At 46.6% G+C, this 25,477-nt stretch overlaps 1 protein-coding gene across 1 annotated transcript in view; it reads left to right on the top strand.

Annotated features, from left to right (window-relative positions):
* Positions 1-25,477, top strand: part of EXD3 (exonuclease 3'-5' domain containing 3) — a 296,792-nt gene that overhangs the window by 6,328 nt on the left and 264,987 nt on the right. The window contains exon 2 of the mRNA XM_080355777.1: positions 25-90. The gene's annotated coding sequence lies outside the window, so the exon portion shown is untranslated. The remainder of the gene's footprint in view (positions 1-24; positions 91-25,477) is intronic.

Here is a 25,477-nt window from a genome sequence, read left to right as displayed (position 1 = left end):
ACAGGCCTGTTTGCTTCCCCGCAGCTCTGCGCTGGCAGCAGATCCCCTGGACGGCGCTCGCAGACACCACGGTGACCGGGCTCCTTCGGGGTGAGTGTGTGTGCTGGACCCGAGTCTCTTCCAAGGCGTTTGACAACATGGGGGCAAACTCCACATTTGCAGGATGGGGGCAGCGCAGCCTAAGGAATTCCTGCCCCGTTACAGTCTTGTTTGAGCTTAGAAAAGGGTCATTTTTGACTTTGGTTACTTTGTTGATCTCTTTCACCTTATGCTCATAGCTTGGGTGTTTGGGGGAAGCTGAGGATGGGGCAGCAGGTGCACCGGCTGCTGTGACTGTTCTGATCTCCCAGGAGAAGCTGTGCCCTCATTGTGTGTTTTCAGGTGGATATTTAAGTGGAATGTTCCTAATCTGACTATTTGACATCTGGATTATTAAAATGAATTTCTTTTCTGAGGATCAGTATCAGCTTTTCTGTGCGGAGCTTGTCTCTGAAAGTCATATTCTTTTTTTCTGGATGTTTTATTAGTTTATGTAGGTAGGTGAAAGGGAACTTGGCAATAAACCGAGTACCAGTCATACAAACTTGTAGCAAATACTGTCATTTGTGTGACCCCTCTTAGATGAAGACATCCTTTCAAATAAGCAATATTTTATGCTGCAGCAGTGTATTAGAGAATGGATTTATAAGGTTTCCATTTTGATTTGTGAACTTCATTTGTGATATTCCCTTATTTTTGTCAAGATGGATTTTATTACCTCCTATGTTGCAAAGTTACCCAGCAGTTCCTTGCAGGTAAAGTAGATTGTGTAGAATTCAGTTTATCTTAAAAAACTTATACCGGGTTAACTGCCCTGGGCCCTCATGTGGATCGGTGTAGGTTCTGCTCGCAGAATGGGAGAGCTGACTTTTCCCATCTTTCAGGTTAGTACTGCTGCCTGCTGGGGTATTTACCACTGGGGGAAACAGCAAATGTCTGTGCAGGAGGAGTCACCACTTAGTGCACGTCTTCTGTGCTCCCCTTTTATTCAAACAGATACAAAGCTTGGTGTTTAATGAGAAATTTCTGGAAGGTCTCATTTTGTTTTTTTTCTGGCCTCTCTCGTGTGTGTTCGGAGATGCAGCTGCAGCTTCGGTAGAGGGCACTCTTGAATAACTTGTGAGGACGCTGCTGCAGGACACAGCACCCTGTACACTGCACAGAGAGGTCCCGATGTGCTGCTGTGGGACACAGCACCCTGTACACTGCACAGAGAGGTCCCGATGTGCTGCTGTGGAACACAGCACCCTGTACACTGCACAGAGGGGTCCTGATGTGCTGCTGCGGGACACGGCACCCTGTACGCTGCACAGAGAGGTCCTGATGTGCTGCTGTGGAACACAGCACCCTGTACGCTGCACAGAGAGGTCCCGATGTGCTGCTCCGGGACACAGCACCCCGTACGCTGCACAGAGAGGTCCCGATGTGCTGCTGCGGGACACAGCACCCCGTACGCTGCACAGAGAGGTCCTGATGTGCTGCTGTGGGACACAGCACCCTGTACGCTGCACAGAGAGGTCCTGATGTGCTGCTGCGGGACACAGCACCCCGTACGCTGCACAGAGAGGTCCTGATGTGCTGCTGTGGGACACAGCACCCTGTACGCTGCACAGAGAGGTCCCGATGTGCTGCTGCGGGACACAGCACCCTGTACGCTGCACAGAGAGGTCCTGATGTGCTGCTGCGGGACACAGCACCCCGTACGCTGCACAGAGAGGTCCTGATGTGCTGCTGCGGGACACAGCACCCTGTACGCTGCACAGAGAGGTCCTGATGTGCTGCTGTGGGACACAGCACCCTGTACGCTGCACAGAGAGGTCCCGATGTGCTGCTGTGGGACACAGCACCCTGTACACTGCACAGAGGGGTCCTGATGTGCTGCTGCGGGACACGGCACCCTGTACGCTGCACAGAGAGGTCCCCATGTAAATGTAATTTGCACCCCGGAGTAGGAGGAAGGATGCCTGCCATGGATTACCCTGTAGAGTTCGCTGTCACACAGTGCAAGGCAGGACTGACCACACTGCGGGCTGATTGAATGCTGCATGTGGAACAGAGCAACAATCTATTAGATAATTCACTGTAGTTTTCCAAATGTGGATTAATGAATGTAAATGACTTGCTTTTCTCATGGCCTTTACCCCATAAACTGCCTTTATCCTAAATGTATATCCAGTTTGAGACCTTATTTTTGTATTGTTGCTATCATCTTAAAAAACATAAATCCTTTAGAAACAGTAATATTGCTTCAGAAACTCTGGGTTTTAATTCCAGCCCTTACATCAGTTCCTTCTGTGCCTTTGACAAGTAGCTTATTGTGCCTTCTTTCACTTTCCTTGTGTAATAGAAAGGCTAATGATTTTTACCTTGGGAGAGTTAATCAACATATATAAACACACTTTGAAATTTGAAGTGGCTTAGGGTTTTTTAAAAAATATAATTAAAATACTGAACAGGAGTCAGGGAAGTCAAATTTAAGACCTTGATTTTTGCTCAGCTGCTTTGGAGCCTCTTCTGTTCTGGCAGGTTGACAGAGCCAGATCATTTGCATTACTTTTGCCTCTTCTTGATGTTTGTGTTTTTTAGTCCAAGGAGTAGAATTCTTTATATGCAGGAGTCAGATTGTCTGTAAACATAAACATCATCTTAACCTTGTCCAAAACATACCTTGTTTTGCTTTTCAAAAGGCGTCCCAAACCGGTGGAACTGGAAACATTTTTCTGAGCAATTAGCACTGAATCATACCCACACTGCCTGGGCTTGGCAGAACTGCCGTGCATGTTTCCCATGCTGGAACCGTGCCTACATAGCATAAACCTCAGATTGAATGTATTGCTTCTCTTAGCCTCTAAATTCCCGTTTCTGCATTGGCGTTGCTGCTGGTGGCTGGTTCCGCGGAGCCGCTGGTCGGTGGTGCTGTGTGCGTCGCGTGGGGATGTGATTTGGATGGGCAGTAACAGCTCTGAACAGAAACCAGTAGTCTGGTCGTCTCCATGCTGGGAACTGTTCCTTCCAGCTGGGACTGCCAGGGCTTGTTTATGAACCAGGGGTTCAGCTTTCCTGGGAGGTGACAGCTTTATCGGTGGTGGGTTCAAGCTGGTGGGTGTTGACAACCTGGGAGTTTATCAAGGCAGATTCTCTGCTACAGCGGGAAGATGATAGTTTGCTTGGTATCCTAAGGAACTATGTTGTGCTTCCATGAACTCTAATGGCCATGAGACTCTACTTCTCCAAAATTAAACCAGAATAATGAGTACTTGTCAGGCCGTCTTTTTCCTCTCCTAGTTTTTAATCTTACACGTACCATTTCTGTCCCACTAATATGGCTCCTCGTTAGTGCTACTGGCAAAGAGTTGTTTGCTTGGATTAGGGAAGGAAAGTCGAGCTGTTCCTTGTCTGTCCCCAACAGAGGGTACGTGGGGAGGCAGCAGAAGCTGAACTGGGCCGTGGTACCGTGTGGGACACACGCTGTGGGGAGGGTCCTGCAGGCTGGAGGACACTTGGTGGCACCAGGGGAGCAGCTCGTCCCGCCAGCTCTTGGCTGGGCAGCCTGGCAGAACAGCTGCTGGGCGAAACGCAGGCGGAATAGCTCAGACACTTCCCATGTCCCACCAGCCCTGATGGCACCCGCAGGTTCTGTGGGCCGGAGGCAGCCCCAGGTTGTTTCGGTGGGTCGGGGGCCGGGCAGCAGGCTGGGCACTCAGGCTGCGGCAGCATCAGCTGTGCTTCCTGAGGAGACTTTTATTTGCCAGGATGGCAAATGGAATTTAAAGCGAAATAGAATAAATAAGGACTCCCCTGGTAGAAAAAGAGTTACTTAGTCTGAAGCGTTTTTGTCTGTGGGGCTGGGGCTTGTGTTTTTAATGGTTTTGAAGAGCTTGGCTTATGTGATTCCTGTGCGTGATATTAGGAATGACTTTTTGAATGACGGAGGCTTGAGCCAAAGTCTTCGCCCCCTCAGTGTTACGCTCTGTCCCATATGCAGAGGCCCTCTCCCAGTTTTACCACACGTACTGTTGGGTGTTGTAGAAAATAATGGTGATGTAGCAGCCAGGGGCTTCTGCAGAACATGCTGGAGAGCAGCTCCATGTGCTTGAATGAAACGCTTTCTTCCAGCACTGAGTAGCATCTCCTACAAATACCTTCTCACACAACATTTCTGCAGAACTGGAAGTTTATGCTGATTTATGTTTTGGTCTTTGTCGTTCTTTGCCAACTAGCTGGAGCTGTGTGGTGACGTGTTTGCACAGGTAGCCAACGCCATCTTCGTGACACCATGTCCCAAGTGTAGTTAGTAGATGCTGGTGTCATCTTTGCTTTAGCTCTGAAATCCGTTCCAGGTACCATCTGATGTTTATTAAAACAGGCGGTTGCAGTTCTCGGGCCCATCTATAGTTACAATCAGTGTCGTACTTGAAATGTTCTGCCAGGTCTCCCTTATTTTTCCCCATGCAGCAGTTTGTATTCTTGGGATCTGGAGACCAAGTGCATGTTTGTGGGCAGGGTTTGGAGGGTGACGTTGTGACCGCAGTGACTGGAGCTCCTCCAGACTGGGGTTCTGATGTGGCACCTTGTCGTGGTGGCCTCAGAAGACGTTATGGGACAAACTGGTGTCCGATATAGGTCAATAGCAACAGCTGGCGAGTGCTTTCTGCTTCAATAATAGAATTAAAGGGAAGAAGTAGAATATGTTTTTATAAAAGACAAGAGACAAGCATGATAGGGGAAAGCATAAATTTAGGCCAGTCTTCTGCTTGATATAATAATGTAAAAGGAGCAAGCAACTTTCGTCCTTTTTCCTCTTTTCCTCTTTCTTTCTCCTCTTTTTCCTCTTTCTTTTTCCTCTTTTTCCTCTTTCTTTCTCCTCTTTTTCCTCTTTCTTTTTCCTCTTTTTCCTCTTTTTTCCTCTTTTTCCTCTTTCTTTTTCCTCTTTTTCCTCTTTCTTTTTCCTCTTTTTCCTCTTTCTTTTTCCTCTTTTTCCTCTTTCTTTTTCCTCTTTTTCCTCTTTCTTTTTCCTCTTTTTCCTCTTTCTTTTTCCTCTTTTTCCTCTTTCTTTTTCCTCTTTTTCCTCTTTCTTTTTCCTCTTTTTCCTCTTTCTTTTTCCTCTTTTTCCTCTTTTTCCTCTTTCTTTTTCATCTTTTTCCTCTTTTTCCTCTTTCTTTTTCCTCTTTCTTTTTCCTCTTTTCCTCTTTCTCTTCCCTCTCTTTCCTCTTTCTCTTCCCTCTCTTTCCTCTTTCTCTTCTCTCTCTTTCCTCTTTCTCTTCCCTCTCTTCCCTCTTTCTCTTCCCTCTCTTCCCTCTTTCTCTTCCCTCTCTTTCCTCTTTCTCTTCCCTCTCTTTCCTCTTTCTCTTCCCTCTCTTTCCTCTTTCTCTTCCCTCTCTTTCCTCTTTCTCTTCCCTCTCTTTCCTCTTTCTCTTCCCTCTCTTTCCTCTTTCTCTTCCCTCTCTTTCCTCTTTCTCTTCCCTCTCTTTCCTCTTTCTCTTCCCTCTCTTTCCTCTTTCTCTTCCCTCTCTTTCCTCTTTCTCTTCCCTCTCTTCCCTCTCTTCCCTCTCTTCCCTCTCTTCCCTCTCTTCCCTCTCTTCCCTCTCTTCCCTCTCTTCCCTCTCTTCCCTCTCTTCCCTCTCTTCCCTCTCTTCCCTCTCTTCCCTCTCTTCCCTCTCTTCCCTCTCTTCCCTCTCTTCCCTCTCTTCCCTCTCTTCCCTCTCTTCCCTCTCTTCCCTCTCTTCCCTCTCTTCCCTCTCTTCCCTCTCTTCCCTCTCTTCCCTCTCTTCCCTCTCTTCCCTCTCTTCCCTCTCTCTCTTCCCTCAGGCCTGGTGGTGCTGGCTGACCAGCTTGTTATAGGTTTAAGCGCCAAAAAGCAAATATTTTTCAGTAACGCAAATGCAAAACTTTGGGGATATAGTTAAAATTTAAAAAAAGGCAAAAAATCGCCCCACAAAATGGAAGAAACCCTTTTGTGTACAGTGTCCAGAGCAAATTTAAAATGCTCTTGTTCCCTGCCTAAACAAATGGTCGTTTCAGCCAAAGTGAAATCTTTCCTATTGATTTATTACACCAGTTTAGATATAAGCCCTCTGTGCAGGATTGTCAATTTAACAGAACAACTTTCTTTCTCCTTTCAGATTTAATCCACATGTTGTTGTATCAACAGAGCCTTTGTCTCTGCTCAGTTATGAGTTATGCTTTTTTAATTAAGAAGAAAAGAAGTGAAAACACATGTTTTTAAACAGCCCTATTCCAAAAATGCGTAGGATGACAACGGGAGAGGTGACCATCAAATGGTGAGCCTGGTTTGTAGGTAACTTCAAAGCGGTGCTGCCAATGGGAGGAGTGAGGGACGGCCCTTCCAGCTCTGCTGGTGGAATCCTGCAGCCTGTCTTTAACCAGCATTTCTGAGGGGGCATTTCCCCCCAGCTTGTGCGGTGATGCTAAACACGCTCTTTTGAGTTAACTCTAATTTCCTTCCTTTTTAAAAGGGGGACTTATCCAGAGGTGTATGTAATTTACGTTTCCTTCCTTCCTGCCTCCCTCCCCTGCAGAGAAGGATTTCTTTCTTGGACCCCTCCTGTTTTCTAAGTGTAGAGGAATTACTCTCAGGAAACTCATGAATTTGGTATTATTTCTATACTTGGTTTTGTGAGAAAACATTTATTACGGTATCAGTGCTTACATGGTAGCTACATGAGGGTTCAGAGGTGCATGTTAGAGCTGCTCAATAAAGCAGCTCACTACATTGTTCGATTATAACCTTTACTTGAACCTTATCACACAACTGAGTCCTGTGGCATTATGAATTAGTTCCGCAGATTGACTGCAGACCATCCTGGCCGGGCTGCAGGCAGGGGGGCGCAGTATCACAGAATCACAGAATGAACTGGGTTGGAAAAGCCCTCAGAGATCATCCAGTCCAACCCTTGGTCCAACTCCAGCCCATTCACTAGATCATGGGACTAAGTGCCATGTCCAGTCTCAGTTTAAAAACCTCCAGGGCCGGTGAGTCCAGCACCTCCCTGGGCAGCCATTCCAATGCCTGACCACTCTCTGCACAGAATTGCTTTCTAATCTCCAGCCTCAGTTTCCCCTGGCAGAGTTGAAGCCCATGGCCCCTTGTCCTATTGCTGATGCCTGGGAGAAGAGCCCAATCCCCACCTGGCTAGAACTGCCCTTCAGGTAGTTCTAGAGAGTGCTGAGCTCACCTCTGAGCCTCCTCTTCTCCAGACTGAACAAGCCCAGCTCCCTCAGCCTCTCGTGTTGCTCTGGTGTCGACGTCTTTGGTGCTAACCTGCCTTTTCTCCAGTGTGTGTTAGACCCCTGGCACTCAGCAGTCTCCCTTCATTCTCTTTCAGATGTCAGCACAGCAGAACCCACCTCAGTTGTCAATAGGCTTATTTGCAGTAGTGCGATTTTAAAAGAAGCTCATCATAATGCGTCTTCAAGCAGAAGGAGCTTGTCTGGCATTTAAAAAATGTGGCATGATCCTGTTCTACTTCTGAAAGTTACAAAAGGGAGTAAGGGAAGATCCACCTTAGAGGCTTTAGGAGCCCGCAATGGTTGTATCCTGGCTGCCTGAAGCATTCACAGGGATGTTGTAGCTCTGGGAAGGACTGTTCTTGCTGGATCAGGCACATCCCTTGGTCCACCAAGCTCTTGCAAAAACCCGTGGAATCCTTGGCAGCGTGTGTGCAGGCACTGGGAACTGGTCAAGCTAAACTCTGTAAGGTTAAACTGGTCTGGCTCTCAGAGGACAGGTGGCCAGGTGGGAATTCACAGCCTGAGCTCAAAGGAGCAGCCTGGTCATGTTAAAGGCAGCTTAGATACTGTCGGGTTCTCTGGATGGTAACTCTGCAGTGTTCCTTGCACAAGAGTTAAAAAACCCTCCTTCCCTTTGAAGACTGTGGAATGCAGACTGACCGGACCCGTGTTTGTTTTCCTGCAGACCGGCGTTTTGGCAGTGCCTGCCTTTTTCTGAGGAGGCCTGAGCACACCTTTCCAACACAAGATAAAACGTGGATCTTGGGAGGATTGTCCTTCCCAGGCTCTCGCAGCCAGTCTCCTGTCCTCAGCTCTGCATTCTACCCAGTTGAGTTCTCCAAACCTTCGTGCTAATGGATTTTTAACTTAGGTTTGTTTCCTGCTCAGTTTATCACTGTTCTCCACGGCAGCAAGCCCTTGTAACTTCTTGAAACAGCCTAGAACTTGAATCTTCCCAGAGCAGCGGTAAATGAAAGGGCTGTTCCGCTGGCGAGAACCATTTCTGTATATGTGGATGTTGCAGGGCACTGTACTATGTTGTGCTTTCATCTAAAATATCCTTGAGCGGCCTCATCCAACTGTGAAGTTGACCATTCCTTTAGCAGCCGCTTGGATTGGAAACCTCCCGAGGTCCCTCCTGAACTAACTCACTGCGATTCTGTTTTCTGGTAGAGTTCTGGCAAAGATGCTTCTTTTGGCTCCGGTTTTGTGTCCCTGCATGCTCAACAGCTTTCATCATGTTCCCATCATAAGCAATTCTTTAAACCAAAGTGATGTGTAAACATCAGGAACAGTTACTGAACTGTAACATGAGTTTCCTTCCTCCATAGTTAAGACTGTTCTTTTTATACTGCTATACTCAGATGATATGAAAAATCAGTTTTCTTTTATTGCTGTTTATTAAGATATAATAGCTTGGGTGTTGTCCTCAGACAAATATTTTGCCATGGGGACAATATAGAGGATAATTTTCTAAAAGCTAATGGGTTTTGCTCTTAGGTCAGCTCCATTCCTCTGCACCCTTTCTTTGTTGGGAGGCTGCAGAAGAAGGAAACACAAAGAGAAAAGAACCTTGTTGTTATTTGGGATTTATAAGACTCTGTCATTACTGCATTTTGAGTGAGTGTTGCGTTTTTGAGTTAAAAACTGAAGTTAAGAAAAAGATACTGGTTTTATGGATATTGGTACCTATTCAAATACTTCAGCTCATACTTCATTTTGCTTAAAATTGAAGCAATTGCTTAAGCACTCAGGATAGTAATGATCTCAATAATGTGTCTTAGCAGTTCAGAAGCTGTGTGCTTGCCAAGAGAACACTGGCCGTTTTGCTGCTTGGATTTACGATTTTCTTATGAGGGCAGAACAGGACGGTGGAGCCATTAGATGCAGTTACATATACCAAATGTATAATTTATCACGTGTGCTCAAATCTGAAGTTGCCTAACCCCGTAGCTCACGCCTGCTGCATGTTCAGACTTTAACCCCTCTGTTTAGATTGCCGACGTGGTGCCAATTAGTGGGACTGAGGTGTGGACACTGAGCTCGGAGCACAGGGCTCACGGCACAGCCAGCAGATGTTCCGCTAATGGCTCTTGGCTACTACCAGCCCGACTTGGATTTCAACCCAGAGGTGAAAGAATTTACTTCTCTCCCATTACCGTTCCCCTTGGGCCACGAGCACCGAGAATTCCTTCAGCGGAGTCTGGGGCATGATGGAAACGTTTCCCCTCCCCCTTAAACCTGTTCTCACGGTGTCTTGTATCTTCCTTTGCATGTTAATTTGCCTTCTTTGGTGTATGATAGTCTACTGGTGGGCTTTATGATCAATAGTAAATGAATATGTAAATATTTAAGCACACAACTGAAGTTCTTAAGCGGAGAAGCGTGTGCTGTGCGTGGTGTGGTTCATGTCCTGGAGCTCAGAGATGTGGCAAACACCCTGTCCTAGGATTCCTCTTACTACTTTGAGTAATAAAGGCCATAAAAGTGGTAGGTCTGGCTTGCCCACGCTCCCGCCTCTCTTTGTTCTCATGGCTGGTTGTTATACTCTCAATCCCTGTAAAAAGTGTAACTGCAAGGCCTGGAGTTTTTCTTCTAGGGGTGAGTCAATGCTGAGTAACTACCTGGCAGGTTGCGCGTCTTTGGTGTGATTTAGAGCAGTAGGTGGTAGCTGTTACTCATATAGGTGTGAAATACAGTGTAATAATTAGAAAACATTCATGTCTTTATTTTTCTGTGCTCTTTCAAGTGATAGGCATGGTAAGGGGTCTTTGTCTATATAACCTTAGCAGCTTCAAGACCAGAGGCAGGTAGTGGAGGGCTCAGCTGAATGAAGTATCACTTCCATACTTATTGATGCCTAAATCCTGTTTTATAACTTTCTGTATAGTCATCTGACATGTTTAATCAGTGTGGATAATATTAGGTCTGATGCTTTTTGTTCTCCCACTGGTAACTTTGTCTTCTGTGAGGATTTACCCGTTGACCTAAAAATGTTGTCTGTAACGTTACGTCCAGCATTCAGTTGTTGAGCATCTCCTTTACCTCGCTCATTTTATATTTGGGTAAAAGGCAGCAGTGTTCGTGCAACAGCTGCTTTCCAAAGAGAATCACACTTAATGAGAAGTTTTCAGTCGTAGCTTTTTGTACCTCCGTGCTGGTTCGTGTCCGACAAGGTCCTGTCGTTTGTTGCTGTTCTTGAAAGCTCTAAATCAAATTTTTCAAACTTCTAAAGAGAGTAATTAGTTGTAATTTCTTGAGGTGAGCCGAGTTGTTTCTGTCCTGTGGATTCATCTGTTTGATGTTTATTATTTACTAACAACAACATAACAGAAGTAATGCAAACAGTTATTCTGTACTTAGATAAAGAATAAGAGGGAGATACTAATTACCTTTCTTGAAGAGTAATAAGTTTCACATTTTCTGTAAACAGGGAAAACGTGACATGATAAATGGAAGAATAAGCTGAACTATCCTCTTTTCAAGAGCAGCAGGTTATCAAGTGTCAGGTTTTGGGTGATAGGAAACAAAATCCAACAGTAGTTTGTTACTACATTTGCTGATCTCTTTTTCAATATCTAAATAAATCACTTAGTCCAGTAGATGTAGCTGTTCTGCAGTGATTTCGCTGACTTTCTTCCCCTCCAGACTCCCATGTATAATAAATTACTCCTTTTCTTTTAAGAGACTGAAGAAGTGCTGATGACCAGGTTCGTATTCATGTATATTTTAGTGCACATGGTCAGGGACACACTGAAATAATAATAATGTGGAAAAATTTCAAAGTACATTGTCACGTTCGTGTAAGTTTCTCAAATATATACAAGTTAACCCCAAACTCAAGGCACCAAAAGATCTCCCTCCTTCCCCGGCCTTGCTGGCTTAATTAGTGTATAGAGATTGTGTCTCATCTGTAGTGAACAGCAGAGAATGCACTTGCTGGTTCTCTTTTCCTGCACTACAAACCTGTAGCCTTTTTGTGATGGCAAATAGGGCAGAAAAACTTGAGAAGTCCAGATGAAACTAAATGCTCGATTCAAGAGTTTGTTATATAATTGTTCAGGTGACATCTCTCAGCTCTTCTTGGATGCAGCTGGTTCGTTTTATCTCTAAAACTTATACCCACCATGTTCACTTGGTCATTGAAAATGTTGATTGTATGACGGACAGCTTTTCCCCCTTAGATTAGCATTGGTGTAACATGAAAAAAGTAGAAAATGGAACCAAATGTGTGTGTATTTCCAAACAGACTCCAAAATCTTAAGAAATAAGCTGGATGACCTGGGGAGTTGTGGTTTTATGTGAGACTGTTGAGTGGGGCTATAAGAGAGCAGCGTAGGGGAAAGGGACCTGGGGGTCCTGGAGACAGCAGGGTGACCATGAGCCAGCACTGGGCCCTTGTGGCCAGGAAGCCAATGGGACCTGGGGTGGGTTAGAAGGGGGTGGTCAGTAGGTCAGAGAGGTTCTCCTGCCCCTCTGCTCTGCCCTGGGGAGACCACACCTGGAATCTTGTGTCCAGCTGTGGCCCCTCAGTTCCAGCAGGACAGGGAACTGCTGCAGAGAGTCCAGCGCAGCCACCAAGATGCTGCAGGGAGTGGAGCATCTCCCGTGTGAGGAAAGGCTGAGGGAGCTGGGGCTCTGGAGCTGGACAAGAGGACACTGAGGGGGGACTCATTCCTGGGGATCAATATGGAAAGGGGCAGTGTCAGGAGGATGGAGCCAGGCTCTGCTGGTGACAACCAGTGACAGGACAAGGGGCAGTGGGTGCAAACTGGAACACAGGAGGTTCCACTTAAATTAGAGAAGAAACTTGTTCCCGGTGAGGGTGTCAGAGCCTGGCCCAGGCTGCCCAGGGGGTTGTGGAGTCTCCTTCTGTGCAGACATTCCAACCCGCCTGGACACCTTCCTGTGTAACCTCATCTGGGTGTTCCTGCTCCATGGGGGGATTGCACTGGATGAGCTTTCCAGGGCCCTTCAACCCCTGACACTCTAGGATCCTGTGATTCTATAAAAATGGTGGAAGGAAAACACCAGATGGAACAACCTAATACCCGGTTATAGGTGACAGAAAAATGCCAGAGTGGTTCAAACCCTTGGGGGAATAGTATCATGTCTTAAACCGTATTAATCACAGAGTCCTTAAGGTTCAAAACTCTTGGCACTTGTAGATAGAATGGAATTGGCTCTTTCATTTGGAAGGGACCTCCAGTGATCATTTCATCCAACTGCCCGATCAGTTCAGGGCCGAGAAAGTTAAAGTGTGTTACTAAGGGCTTTTTCCAAATGCCTCTCACACACAGGCTGGGGCATCCACCACCTCTTCTGGTGTTTGACCACTTTCTCAGGGAGTAAATGCTTCCTAAAAACATTGGGAAAAGTGTAGGATAATAAACAGCGTGTAGCTTTAAAGTAGGAAACACAATGGGAGAAGCTTGGCACCCCAGTCCTCTTACACATCAGGAGTGACGCCTTTGGGAAGGATCTGCTCAGGGAATCCAGAGAGAGGGACGTACTTCTGACTTTCTCCTGGGAATTGTGCACAACTCAGTACAAAATTGGGCTGCCGGTGGCCCCTGTATGTGTGAACATCAGGGAACTTGCAGCCCTGCAGAAGCCAAAACCTTCAGTGAAGTGATTTCAAAAGGGAAAGTACCTCAGAGCCAGGCTTGTTAAAAGGAAGCTGAAAGGGCCAGTGAAAAGGGTGAAATGGTTGTAGGTAGTGTGAAGGTTATTTAAAGGCACTACACTGCAGAGCAAATGCCCCAGCCCTATCAAAAGCCAATTGAGAGCAAAGTTACGATGTGAAACAGCGGGGGAGAAAGGCCGTGGAGTCAGAGGCATCCTTCCAAAAGCTGAAGTCATGACCAAGTGAGGGAGACAGAAAAGAACAAACACTTTGAAATGCCAAAAACTTAGAGGAGCAGCTTTCAGAAAGTATAAAAAGTAACAGTTCTTTTCCAAATATGCTGGGAACAAGAAGCGTGTGGAAAAGCTCGCAGGACCCCCTCGAAGAGCGGCTGTGATAGAACCGCTCGCAGGACGTGCGGCAGAGGAGGCGGCGGCTCGGCCGCGCTGCTGCCGGGTCCCTCGCGCGGCCGCCGCTCTTGGCTCCGTTGGACACGGCGGAAGCTTCTGGCATCTCCGCACAGAAGCCACCCCTGTAGCTCCCCCCACCAAAACCTTGCCGCGGAAACCCAGTGCAGAAACAAATGAGTTTCTGAGGCATCTGCATTCCTCACCAACCTACACGTGGTTTACCAGAACCCAACTCAAACCCAGCTGTTAATGGAAGAATTTAATAACACTGTGAGCTGCTTGAGGGGGCCGGGATGTTAGAGCCCAGGAGGGATTCAAGGGAGAAACTGTTGAGTTATTAACACAGTTAAAACCTCCTCAGCCCCGTTAGAGAAATAGACAGGGCTGATGCGATGCCAACTTGCAAAAGAATTCCAGGGAGCTTGGGGAGCAGCGGACAGAAATCTGGCTTTGTATTGTGCGGCGTTGCCAAAAGAATCATACAGATTACAATTATTTGGCATATGGTTTTATATGAATATGGAGGAGTCGTGTTTTTTGTAAAAGGAAGTTGCACTTGATGAGTCTTCAAGGGCTTGAGAGGCTCAGCTGAGATTGGGTGTTCAGGGTGTATGGTGCGCTCGGCTTTTCAAACCACGGCTGACACGGTCTTTGCCGCAGCTTCCTAAAGCAACTGATCTTTCTGGGGCCGGGAGGGGAGGGGCTTTAGTGACCAGTGACTGGTTAAAAGGTGAGAAAATGTGTAGCGGTTGTTGCTGTGCCGGAGGGTGGTTGGTGGTGACCATCAGAGTGACATGGGAGTCCTACGAGACCTTTGCTGCTCAGATGCTCTGAGGAAGGCGATGGATAGAGAAACAACAGAAGTTGAGTGATTTAGAAGTACTTTGGCATAGTCAACTCTACAACTGCTAAAGTATCTACCTTACGGTACTGTGTGATTGGAAAATAAACTAGGAGGCTAAACTCAGTGTCAGTAAATGTACAGTGATGTGAGAAAATGGAATTATCTCTGTTTACAGCTATGGCTGAAAGAGGTACCGCCTCCCCAAATAACAGATTACGGAACAGCTTGCAAATGAAGACTGTCTGGGCCTGAAGAAAAGATGCCTGAGTGGGACAGAAGATAAGCAGTTGTTCCCCATTGCTCTTTCATTCCCTACCAAAAAGGCAGGTACAGCAAACAGAAGTAGGAGGTTCAAAGTAAACATGAAAACAAAACTTCTTTGCATGGTGAGCACACTGTGGCCGCTGTGGGAACAAGGCTCTGGTGCTGAGAGTTTGTATGAAAGTAGTTGGGTATGTTCTTGGAAGAAAGATCTACAGTCTATTTCGTACCAGTGCAGAAGACCTGGCACATGGAATCTTAAGCTACAAGTTGTTTGGAGGTCGGGATGTGTTAGGGAATTCAGGTGCCCAGTCTCTGCCTTAGCACTGGCCACTAAGACACGATAAGAGCGAGATGGAGATGTCATCCTGCTTGGTGAGGCTCATCTCCGGCGCCTTATTCTCTTTAATTGTATTTTGCTGTCTCTGTACTTTGTTCCAGCTGCTCCCTCCTCTCACAGATGCTCCTCACACAAAAGAAATTAAGTTTGTTTTTTATGAAAACACACTTTTTTGGTCTTTCTTTCTGTTATTTTTTTTCCTTTTGTGTAGTACATTGAGTTGTCATGTGTGTAGCTTAAGTTTATGGTGTTTGTCTACAGACTTCTTGGACAGAAACTGGAACTGCTGCTTAAGCATTTCCATATGTGTTCAGCTATATTGTTCAACTATATGCTTCACCTGATGTAAAAATAAACATGTTTGAAGTGTTATTTTTAGCCCTTGGTAAAGAGTTAATGGAACTAGAAGACGTTCCAGGTTGGTGTTGGTCGCTGCTGTGGATCATGAGAAGGTTGTGTCATGTCCTGCTAGTTTTGAAGCAGCCTACAGCTTCATCTCTAATAATTTGAAGGCAAATTGTCCCTCAGGGAGACGTAGTCGAGTACGATCCTCCTGACATTTGAACACAGCAGAACACTTGAACGTTAGCAAGTTTTCCATTTATGAGCGAGTTGTTTGTTAAGAGTGGAGAGAACAATCCAGCCCATGCCAAGTCCACGCGGGACCTGCGCAGCCCCGCGGCCTCACTGCTAACGCGCTGTCACTGTTGTTTTTATTTCGGGCAGATTTGCAAAGCTGGTATGTTGATGGAGTCATATGGGATGGTGTGATATGTCCCATCTGTTTTCTATATGCTGTCTTGCACAGATGGTACGCTTTTGTATATATATATATTTTATTTCAAGTTTGAAGCTGAAGAAGCCGGATTTGAGGAGAGGTGCTACATTGACTGAGTGACTTTTGAACTTGAGATGGCTTGTTGGTGAAGGGGAAGGTGGCGGGGAAGAGTAGTCATCACTGTCTCCTGAATCAGCCCATGTCTCCCCATTTCTTCCCATTAAACAGGTAAAACTTGGTCTCCCCTTTTGATTCCATCTCTGGAGCTGAACCATTTAGCACTGTAGGAAGAAGGTAATAAGAGTCCTGGCAGGGAGAATGTTCCCTCCTTGCTTTCTGTGTGCAAAGATGCTTATATAGGAATGAAAGCTGTGGCAGTTGCTCTAATTTTGTCTACTTTCTAGTTCCCAGCTTTTCTGAAATAGGAGCAGTGGGGTGAGGCTTGAAGAGCTCGGGATTGGAGCAAAGTCTTTACGTACTAGAAGAAAACAGTTCTGGACTCCTGCAGGGTGTGGGAGGAAACTTGTGATGGAACCTGTTGATCATTCCTGGCTAAAACTGGCCAGCATCTCCTGGTGTGGCTGTGACAAGTGAAGAAAGCAGAATGGAGACAAGGACACTCCAGCACGTTGGGGGCTTTGGTGACGCACAGTCGCCCTGTGACAGTGTGTCAAGAGCATGTGTGACTTTGTCCAGGTTCTTTGTCCAGAATTTGTCCAGCTGTGGCCCCTCAGTTCCAGCAGGACAGGGAACTGCTGCAGAGAGTCCAGCGCAGCCACCAAGATGCTGCAGGGAGTGGAGCATCTCCCGTGTGAGGAAAGGCTGAGGGAGCTGGGGCTCTGGAGCTGGACAAGAGGACACTGAGGGGGGACTCATTCCTGGGGATCAATATGGAAAGGGGCAGTGTCAGGAGGATGGAGCCAGGCTCTGCTGGTGACAACCAGTGACAGGACAAGGGGCAATGGGTGCAAACTGGAACACAGGAGGTTCCACTGAAAGATCAGAAGAAACTTGTTTGGGGTGAGGGTGTCAGAGCCTGGCCCAGGCTGCCCAGGGGGGTTGTGGAGTCTCCTTCTGTGCAGACATTCCAACCCGCCTGGACACCTTCCTGTGTAACCTCATCTGGGTGTTCCTGCTCCATGGGGGGATTGCACTGGATGAGCTTTCCAGGGCCCTTCAACCCCTGACACTCTGGGATTCTGTGAAGTCAAAGAGATGAAACTGGGAGACAATCATCAAAATGAGAACTTGCGTGAGAATTCCAGTTGGGTTCGGAGCTTATTGTTGTTGGCACTTCATTTGAGGGAAGTTGCACAGAGCGCTTGATAGAATCAGGTGTGCTGAAGGAGTGAGGGTATCTGAGCGACCTGGGAGAGTATCCTGAAAGGAAATACTGTTAAAAGCACAGTTTATTAGCAATGGGATGAGAACACTGTCTGAAGAGACAGCGCTGTTGTGCCAGGTTCTGCAGGGGAGGTGCTTTGGGTGCCAGCGGGAGGGAACTGGGTAACGTGTGATTTAGCATCCCCTGCCTGCGCTCGTCCTTTGGCTGCAACCCCAGCACCCGGCACTCGCTCTCCACTGAGATCGGGCGGCAGGAGCAGCGCTGCCGTGGCCTGTGTTATCTCTACACTCACAACAGCTGCTGTGTTTCCTGCCAAATGTCGCTCCATGGTCAGGACCCTACTTCCCCGAAAGTAAGACCTACCCTGAAAAGAAGCCCCAGCGTGATTTTTCAGTATTTTTGAGTATGCTCGAAATATAAGCCCTACTCTAGAAGTAAACCCTGCTTACAGTTCATTTTAAAAAGTCAATTTAAATAGTGTCCAGGCAGCTATATGTGTAAAAAAAGGCATCTTTTGGAGCAAAAATGAATATAAGACCCTGTCTTATTTTTGAGGAAGCAGAGTATCAAATCATGCAGTTGGACATATGCTGTAGGACTCGAGTGAAGGAAATCTCCTTGGTGTCTCTAGTGAAAGCAACAGCTGAGGTTGCAAAAGAGGTTGCAGGTTGTGCTTAGCAATTAAATGGTTTAATTGTTCTTCTGCAACTTCTCAGACTTCTCTTTGCTCAAAGGTAAAAGTCTCTTAGAAATACCAGGACAGAAATCCTTCTATCGTTTCTGCAGCATTTAACGTGTAAGTGTGTACCCACATCTCTTAGATCTCCAAGAAAATGGCAGAAATTGAAACACACTCTTGGAAAGCACCGTGGAGGGAATTATTTCTTCTGATGAACTTAAAAAGTGTTGGCCTTTATCAGATACAGGGATTCTGAAACTGGAAATGATGATTAGAGCAATAATTTCTTCTCTAGTTTGCACTGTAACTTCTTTTAAAAGGTATTTAGTCTTTTTATACAGGCTTCCTTTACTATTTTAGAATTATTTTTGAAAGGCGGAATCCTGCAGAATCACAGGATCCCTGTGTCCTCTTTGTCCATCTAACAGGGATTTCTGATAGTCATTCAGAATCCTATTGAACTACTTTGCTTTTCGTTCTCCTTAGACCTCTTAGATTTGTCAAGATCAGTTTGCTGCTTCTTCCCGTCTCCCCGTGCGCTGACAGTGTGTGTGATTTGCTGTGATTTGCAACTTTAATAATCATCTGGTTTTCAAGCGGGGTTGTTGTGGCCCCGATGTGCTGTGTGTGACGAGCCGTGGCAGCGATCCCCACCAGCTCCGTCGCTTTGCCAGCGTGCGGCATTGTTACCACCTGCCTCTTTTGCTTCCCTCTTGTTCGTCGCCCTATTTGCAGTTTTCCAGAATTGTCATTGGAAGGGAAGCTCCTTATACTCCCAGCACGCTGCATTTAGGACTCTGAAGACATTTAAGCTGGGCCTTCTAGTCATTCTCTGCTGAGCATTTGCAAATGAGGGGTTTTCTGCAGCTCTCAGCTTGGCCTTGATTTGCAGAGATTTTAATGAGAACGGCAAAAACACATCCGGGTATGGAAAATGTACGTGTTTCAGAGATGGAGGAAATGCTTATGAAGGAATTTTATCAGGTTATTCAGTCTGCAATTGCCATCAAGGAAATATCTACCTAGATAAAGTTTTGTAAAATTACAAGGAATTTCAAATCAGAAGTACCTTACGGTCCTATTGTTGGGGTTCTGTAAGACTGGTCTATAATGGTGTGTGACTTTTCTAGAATGGAAAATACCTTGAAATCAACTACTTATGTGACTATACTACTACCTTTACATTTTCATTATTAGCCTTCTGCTGTTTGTTTTGTGGGTCTCAAGCTGTACCAGGGAGGTTGAGGTTGGATCTGGGAACAATTTCTTCCCCAAAGGGCTGTGGGGCATTGGAACAGGCTGCCCAGGGCAGTGCTGGAGTCACCATCCCTGGAGGGCTGGACAGACGGACATGAGGTTCTCAGGACATGGGGTAGTCGTGGACTTGGCAGTGTTGAGTTAGTGGCTGGACTCAATGATCTTAAAGGTCTTTTCCAACCAAAAGGATCCTATGATCTCCCAGAAGTGCCTCTTTATTGTGACAGCAGCATTAGCTGTAGGAGACGTGGGGACACAGCTGTCTTAAGAGTGGTGAGACAGGACCTGCAACCAGCACCTTGTAGAAAGGAGAGAATTAGAGGAGAAAACAAGGTAACACACTCTACCTGGCTAAACCCCAACAGATCTTCTCAAATGTTGCTATTGAGTAATCAGGCTGAAATTGCTTTCAGGAGCAAAATTCTTGAGAGCACTTTACCCTTTTCTTGTTTGTTTTTGTATCGGTTTTCATTTCCTATGCCCTTATTACAGCACTTGTCAACGAGCTGTTGAGATTTAACTGTGGACAAGCCAAACTCTGCCGTATGGATACAGATATTTGCCAGGACCCCCAGGCAGGGTGGTGTGCAAAGCAAAATACACTCATCTTTCTTCTGCCGCCTCCCGTCTGTGCCCACACCGACCCCCAGCGATACCAGTTGGATCACCCCGTACAGAGGAGCTGGACAGGATCCCTCTGCCCTGAGGGGGGTTGAACAACTGTGGAGTCCAACAGGAGGCTGGAAATGTGGCGAGTACAATCTGTTGGAGCTGACTAAGCCTGCATTATCTTTTAGCCAAAATTTTGCAGTAAATACATATACTGGATCTCTTCAAATGAGCCCAGTGTGGTTTTTGAGCTGAAGGAGACATCCTTCCCTTGTCATCAGGGAACGTGATCAAGAACTGAACATACCCGTCTTGTGAAAACAAAAGCTGACATTCCCTGCATTAGTGAAGCTGAGATCTGAAACTTGTTTTCTTGAGGGTTTTGGACCCGTCCTTGCCAAAGGTAATGGGATAAGGAGGTGTACACCGGTGCTCATAAAGCTTAGTTTATACTTACTGGCCGCCTTATTGCCAAAAAGAAGCTGGCGGGTATCCAAGTGCCACTGAACCATTTGTAGGAGGAAACTACATTTCATTCTCGGGGAAGATGGATATCTTCTCTTTCCCATTAGCCCATCCTGATTCTTTGTGTTACCAGGAAATGTTTGTGTCATTCATAAAATGCAGCCATAGATTGTGGAGAATTCATAAATATTTAAACATTTAAAGGAATTTGAAGAATAAAAAAATGGGGAGTGCTATAGAGTTCTCGCTCTCTATGTAAGAAAGTTGTTGCATGTTTTCCCCGCTCCATTCTGGTTTGTGGAGATGCATCCAGCTGTACCAGTGCAGCAACATCAAATCTAAATCATTCCGTTACTCAATAATTATGGTATGGAGTAAATGTAGGATGGAAATAAGGTGTCTTTTTCAAATATCCACTTCTATTGAACGGAGAGAAAGAAAAGCATGATGTTTTAGTGAACTTTTACTAGTTAATGCAGATTAGAATCTAGATTTGAGCCTGACCTCATAGTGCCCCTACGCCCGTGCTTTATTTCAAGTATTTCTTAACTTGGGACTTTTAAAATAAATGTTGCAGAGAGATACAAGGTGCTTTGCTGGGACCTTGAGGAGTGTGTTAGAAACAGCGGGGCATGGGAATTGTATAAAGTGTTTGTTTGACTTTCCTTTTTCGCTCGGTGACAGTTGCACAGACAACACTTGAAAGCTGCCGTGTCTGTTTAATACAGTCCAGTTTTCCCACTCTGCCAAAGTGAAGTCCAGAATCCTCCTTTCTTGACTCAGTGTTGCTGAAGATCACGTACATTCTCAGAAGAAGGGCCGTCTGAAGTTTCTTATTCACACAGGCTGGGCGACGTTTATCCGTCGCTGTTGTAGTTGGTGAGCGCGGCGTCGGTGCCGGGAGCTGTGGGTCCACCGGGCGCCAACCTGCTCATCACAGCGGCCGCCCCGCTGCCGAACCCCCCGAGAGCCCTCGGCCAGGTACCCGGGCAGGATGAAGGACACGGGTGTTCCAGGCACGTGCTCTCATTGTTCTTAGAACTGGAAAGGTTTTCAGTGACAATCTCCGCTGGTGGTTTGCTCATAGCTCTCCTATTCATTTAGTATTATTACTGTCTTCAGAAACAGCAGCATTACGTTTAGGAATGTATGCCATTATGTTTCTCCATACTTGAGGCTGAAGACTCCTTTTCCATCATTTTAGGCAATAGGTTAAAAATAGTGATTAAAAGGTATATAGGGGCTCAGCAGATTTATTTAATTGAAGCCTTTTCTGCCTTTGAGCGGATGACCCAGACGAGTTTAGTGGGCCGTGTTACAAGATATGCCTGATGGCTCTGCTGTCTTATTGATAACAGAATGTATCCCACTGTCTCACCATCTACTGCTGAAATGAATGTGAAGCAGAGCAGGGTCTGAAATCTCTTACAGGCACAACCAGAGCTCAGTGTTCGTGTCCCTGAGTTCTTTGGCGGTACCGGTAAGTGCGCTGAGCCCTGTGCCTGGGATACTGGAAACGCTTGTGCTCACCAGTGCTTTTGAGACCGATCTGTGTTCAAATTCTGCTTGCCCACAGAAGTGGATTTATTTAGTATGTTTGTGTCCAGTTATATTTCTGGAAGCATAAGAACAAAATAAGATGCTCTAGTTTTTCAACTGAAATAAAGGAAATTTCCGCAAAGTATTATATTCATAAAACTGAGTCTTCCAGCATCCCGGAAAGATCTATTGATCCAAACTCGACTCCTCTGAAAAACTGACCAACCTTAGAAGCCTGTCTGTTCTCAACATCTAACTCTGTTTGGTTTTTCCTCTGTTCTCAGCTGCTTTTCAGCTGTTATGACAAACCAGTGGGATGGTGTTGGGGTTTGGGACAGGATCCCAGCTGCCGCACACTTTGTATAGTTGATCATTAGTGAGCTGAAGAACAGGAGCACGGAGAGACGGGAACAATCTCTTCTAATACAAGCATTGCGGAGTTCAAAATAACAGTGGAAAGGTTTGCATCAAACACGAGGAGATTCATTTTAGTGCATCATGGGTGAGTTCTGAGAAGCTTTGATACAAGGTGCTGTGAGTGCTACAGCTCTTGTGAATTTAAGAAGAATCTGAACAGATTAGTGAAAAAAAAATCCATCCAAGACTTTTGGAAGCCTCCGACCCCCTGTGCGGCAGATTTTAGGAGCTGGAAGAGTGTGGCAGGGAAGTACCGCTGCTCCGTGTTTGCAACGCACCCTTGGCATCTGCTGTTGCCACCTGTGGGGACAGGACACTGGCCAAACAGTCCTTCAGCCCCATTGCGCTCCAGTGTTCAGAAGGCAAACGCGCTTCTGTCCCGGGGAGCATTGTCAACGTCCATCTGCTACACAGTGACCCAGCCAGAAGCTGACAGAAAGACAGGTAGCTTTTGGGAGCACTGAAAGAAATTATATGACAAAAAAATAAACACGCGACACAGATCAAAGAGAGCCTTATGCAGGATCTCTGGGCAAGAAGATAGTCCTATGTCCTGGTTTTGTTAAAACCAAGTTTCTCTTTTAGTGAATTTACCTGTCAGCTAAAGCTTCATATTAACTGCATTTTCCTGGAGAACCAGATGCATGTTTTGGTAAACCTAGCAATGGAATGCAAACTTATTGCTAAGCATGGATGGACATCTTGCGAGAGGGGCAATGAGAAACAAGTGACCAAGAAACTGACCAACTGTGTATAACATTCCATTCACGTGAATACTTCATATAAAAGTGGGAGATCATGAGGATCTTGTCCCTTTTCCTCATGGCAACATTAGGAGAGGACCTTGCGAGTCGTCCCTGTGAACTGAGGCCAGTGACAGACTGAATCCAGTTCCATTGGCTGCAGAGTCCAGTCCAGGACTTCGGCTACCGGCTCTGCAGTTGCCAGGACTTTCCAGATTGGTTTTGTATATTTTGTATTATTTTCTCTGTTTTTATCAGTAGCATTAGTAAAACATTTTTAATGTTTCCAACTGTCTTCTCTCTGTCCTTCTTTCCCTCCTGATCCCTGTGCTGAGTGGAAGGGGGGAGATGGAGGGGCAAAAAGTGGGAAGTAGGGGGGGGGAAGAGGGGGTTAACAACACATCTGCCAGGGTTTTATTGTCACCCCGCAATCTTAACCCTCGACATCCTACTAACCAAAGTCTTAAGTATTCAGTAAAATATTGTTATAGGCTTACGTGAATCCTCGGTGTAAAGAAGGTGGCCCTGTTCTATACCGTGCCGGTGTAAAGCTCTCCTGGAATACTTAGAGCAACGTGGAGTAATGAGATGGGGTTCGTATCTCTGCGCCCCGTTTGAACGTGGTGCTGTGGGTCGGTGCTCTGCCCCGACGGCCGACTGCAGCGGCTTGGTCGCGTCTGTGCTGCTCCACTGAGGAGCCAACACGTTCAGTGTGTAAAGCTGCCCTGTGGGGGACAGTTCATTCTTCCACGAGAGGAAGAATGTTGTAACTGGATAGTGTGTGTTTGCAGCAGGCTAGTCTTTTGATTAAACAGTTTATCCTTTTGCTAAGCTCCTGTTTATTTGGGTGCTGTGGCCAACTCCTTTTAGTCAACCAGTGAAAGGGAAGCTCTGCCTTTTGGTTTTTCCCACGGCTGCATCTGAAGCAGCTGCTCTGATTTGGAAATGCAAATGATAAGGACACAGAGCAGGTACAGAGACCTGGTGGGATGCTGATAGGTGCTGAAATCGTTTCTGTGGCTGTTACATTGGTGGGAACCCTCCCTGTAGAAAAGCTGCTGGTGCTTGTGCTGCGCTTCGGTGAACTGGGGTGAACTGGAAAGGACGAGGCTGATACAGAGAAGCAGTTTGGCCAACCAGCCATTTTCAGCGTTTCCATCTGTCCTTGGAAAAGAGTCGCTTTTCCCCATATGTGTCTTCAAATATTCTGTTCCTCTGGCTTATTTTTCCTTTTAATCAAGTTCAGACCTCTTGTTTTCACCAAAAGCTTTATTGTGTGTCTTAGTTTTCTGCTTCTCAGTATCCCTGGTGAATTCCGCCTTACAAAATCTGTGGACATAAATTGACCCATCATTAATACAAAAATAAAATAACAATGAAGAGACACTCCCGGATCCCATTCAGTCTTTGGTGTGGTCTGTCTTAAGACCGTCCCCGTGCCAGTGAGGGACTTGGGGCTTGGACAGGGCCGCACTTAATGGTAACACCACAGATCCAGTGCTGAGGTCACGGTCTTCTCTTCACAGAAATCGGATCTGGAAATTGTCTTGCAAACACGTTTAATCCATTTCCTCACCATTGTCTGGTTCTTTCCTGCAGTACATTTGTTGGTGCGATGCCCAGTCTCTCATAGAATACCCACGCAAAAGCCTTTCCACTGTTTCCCAGAGGAATAATTCCTTATATTGATTCTCACTCTTCAAGATTGTTTCTTCCCAGATGCTCAGCCTACCTATCGCTGTTGCTGAATTCCACTGTGCCCGGGCAGCCTGTTGGGGTGGTCCTGGCATTGCCTGGAAATGGTTTTACTCCCAAGTCTCGCACCCTCCCGAGCAGCTCCCACTGCTGTGACTGTGCTCGAATGCTCCCGATCCCGTGTCCCAGGGTTCCCTGATCCTGGCAGTGTTGGTTCAAGTACCTTGTGCACCAACCAGCATTGTCCTGGTAAGACGCTGTGCTGGTTTGACTGAAAATGGGTTAATTTTCTTCATGCAGTTAGAAACCTCTTTTCCATAGCCAGCACGGTCAGTGTTTGGACTTAGTTTGAGAACAAGAGATAACAGCTCAGCACAGAGTTAATGTTTTGAATTGCTCTGGTCTGAGAGCCAAGGACACTCTGAGCTCTGCCCGCAGGGGTGAGGCAGCGAGGAAGGGGATGGACGAACAGAGCTGGACGGACACCGGACTGAGCAATGAGACCGTACCAGCCCATTGGCGTCAGGCTCCAGATTTAAGGAAAGCTGGGATCACAGAATCCCAGAATGTGAGGGGTTGAAGGGCCCTGGAAAGCTCATCCAGTGCAATCCCCCCATGGAGCAGGAACACCCAGATGAGGTTACACAGGAAGGTGTCCAGGCGGGTTGGAATGTCTGCACAGAAGGAGACTCCACAACCCCCTGGGCAGCCTGGGCCAGGCTCTGACACCCTCACCCCCAACAAGTTTCTTCTCATCTTTCAGTGGAACCTCCTGTGTTCCAGTTTGCACCCATTACTCCTTGTCCTGTCCCTGGTTGTCACCAGCAGAGCCTGGCTCCATCCTCCTGACACTCACCCTTTCCATATTGATCCCCAGGAATGAGTCCCCCCTCAGTGTCCTCTTGTCCAGCTCCAGAGCCTCAGCTCCCTCAGCCTTTCCTCACACGGGAGATGCTCCACTCCCTGCAGCATCTTCTGGTCTCACTCTCTCACATTCTCTTCACTCGTTTTGTCGGAGCTGGGGGAGTTTAGGTCGGGATGTTCAGTTCGGTCTTTTGCCGTTTTGCAGAGGCCTCTGGGCCTTTCTGCCTTTTTCCTTTTTTGTCTCTTCAAGATCAGCCACTGGGACCAGGTGCTGCTTCCTGGCACTGGCTGCTCGGTGTGCACAGAGTTCATGAG

This window comes from Nesoenas mayeri (assembly GCF_963082525.1).
Source record: "Nesoenas mayeri genome assembly, chromosome: 18".
Classification (NCBI taxonomy): domain Eukaryota; kingdom Metazoa; phylum Chordata; class Aves; order Columbiformes; family Columbidae; genus Nesoenas; species Nesoenas mayeri.
Note: the sequence above shows the minus strand (reverse complement) of the source record. Positions and strands in the feature narration are given on the sequence as shown.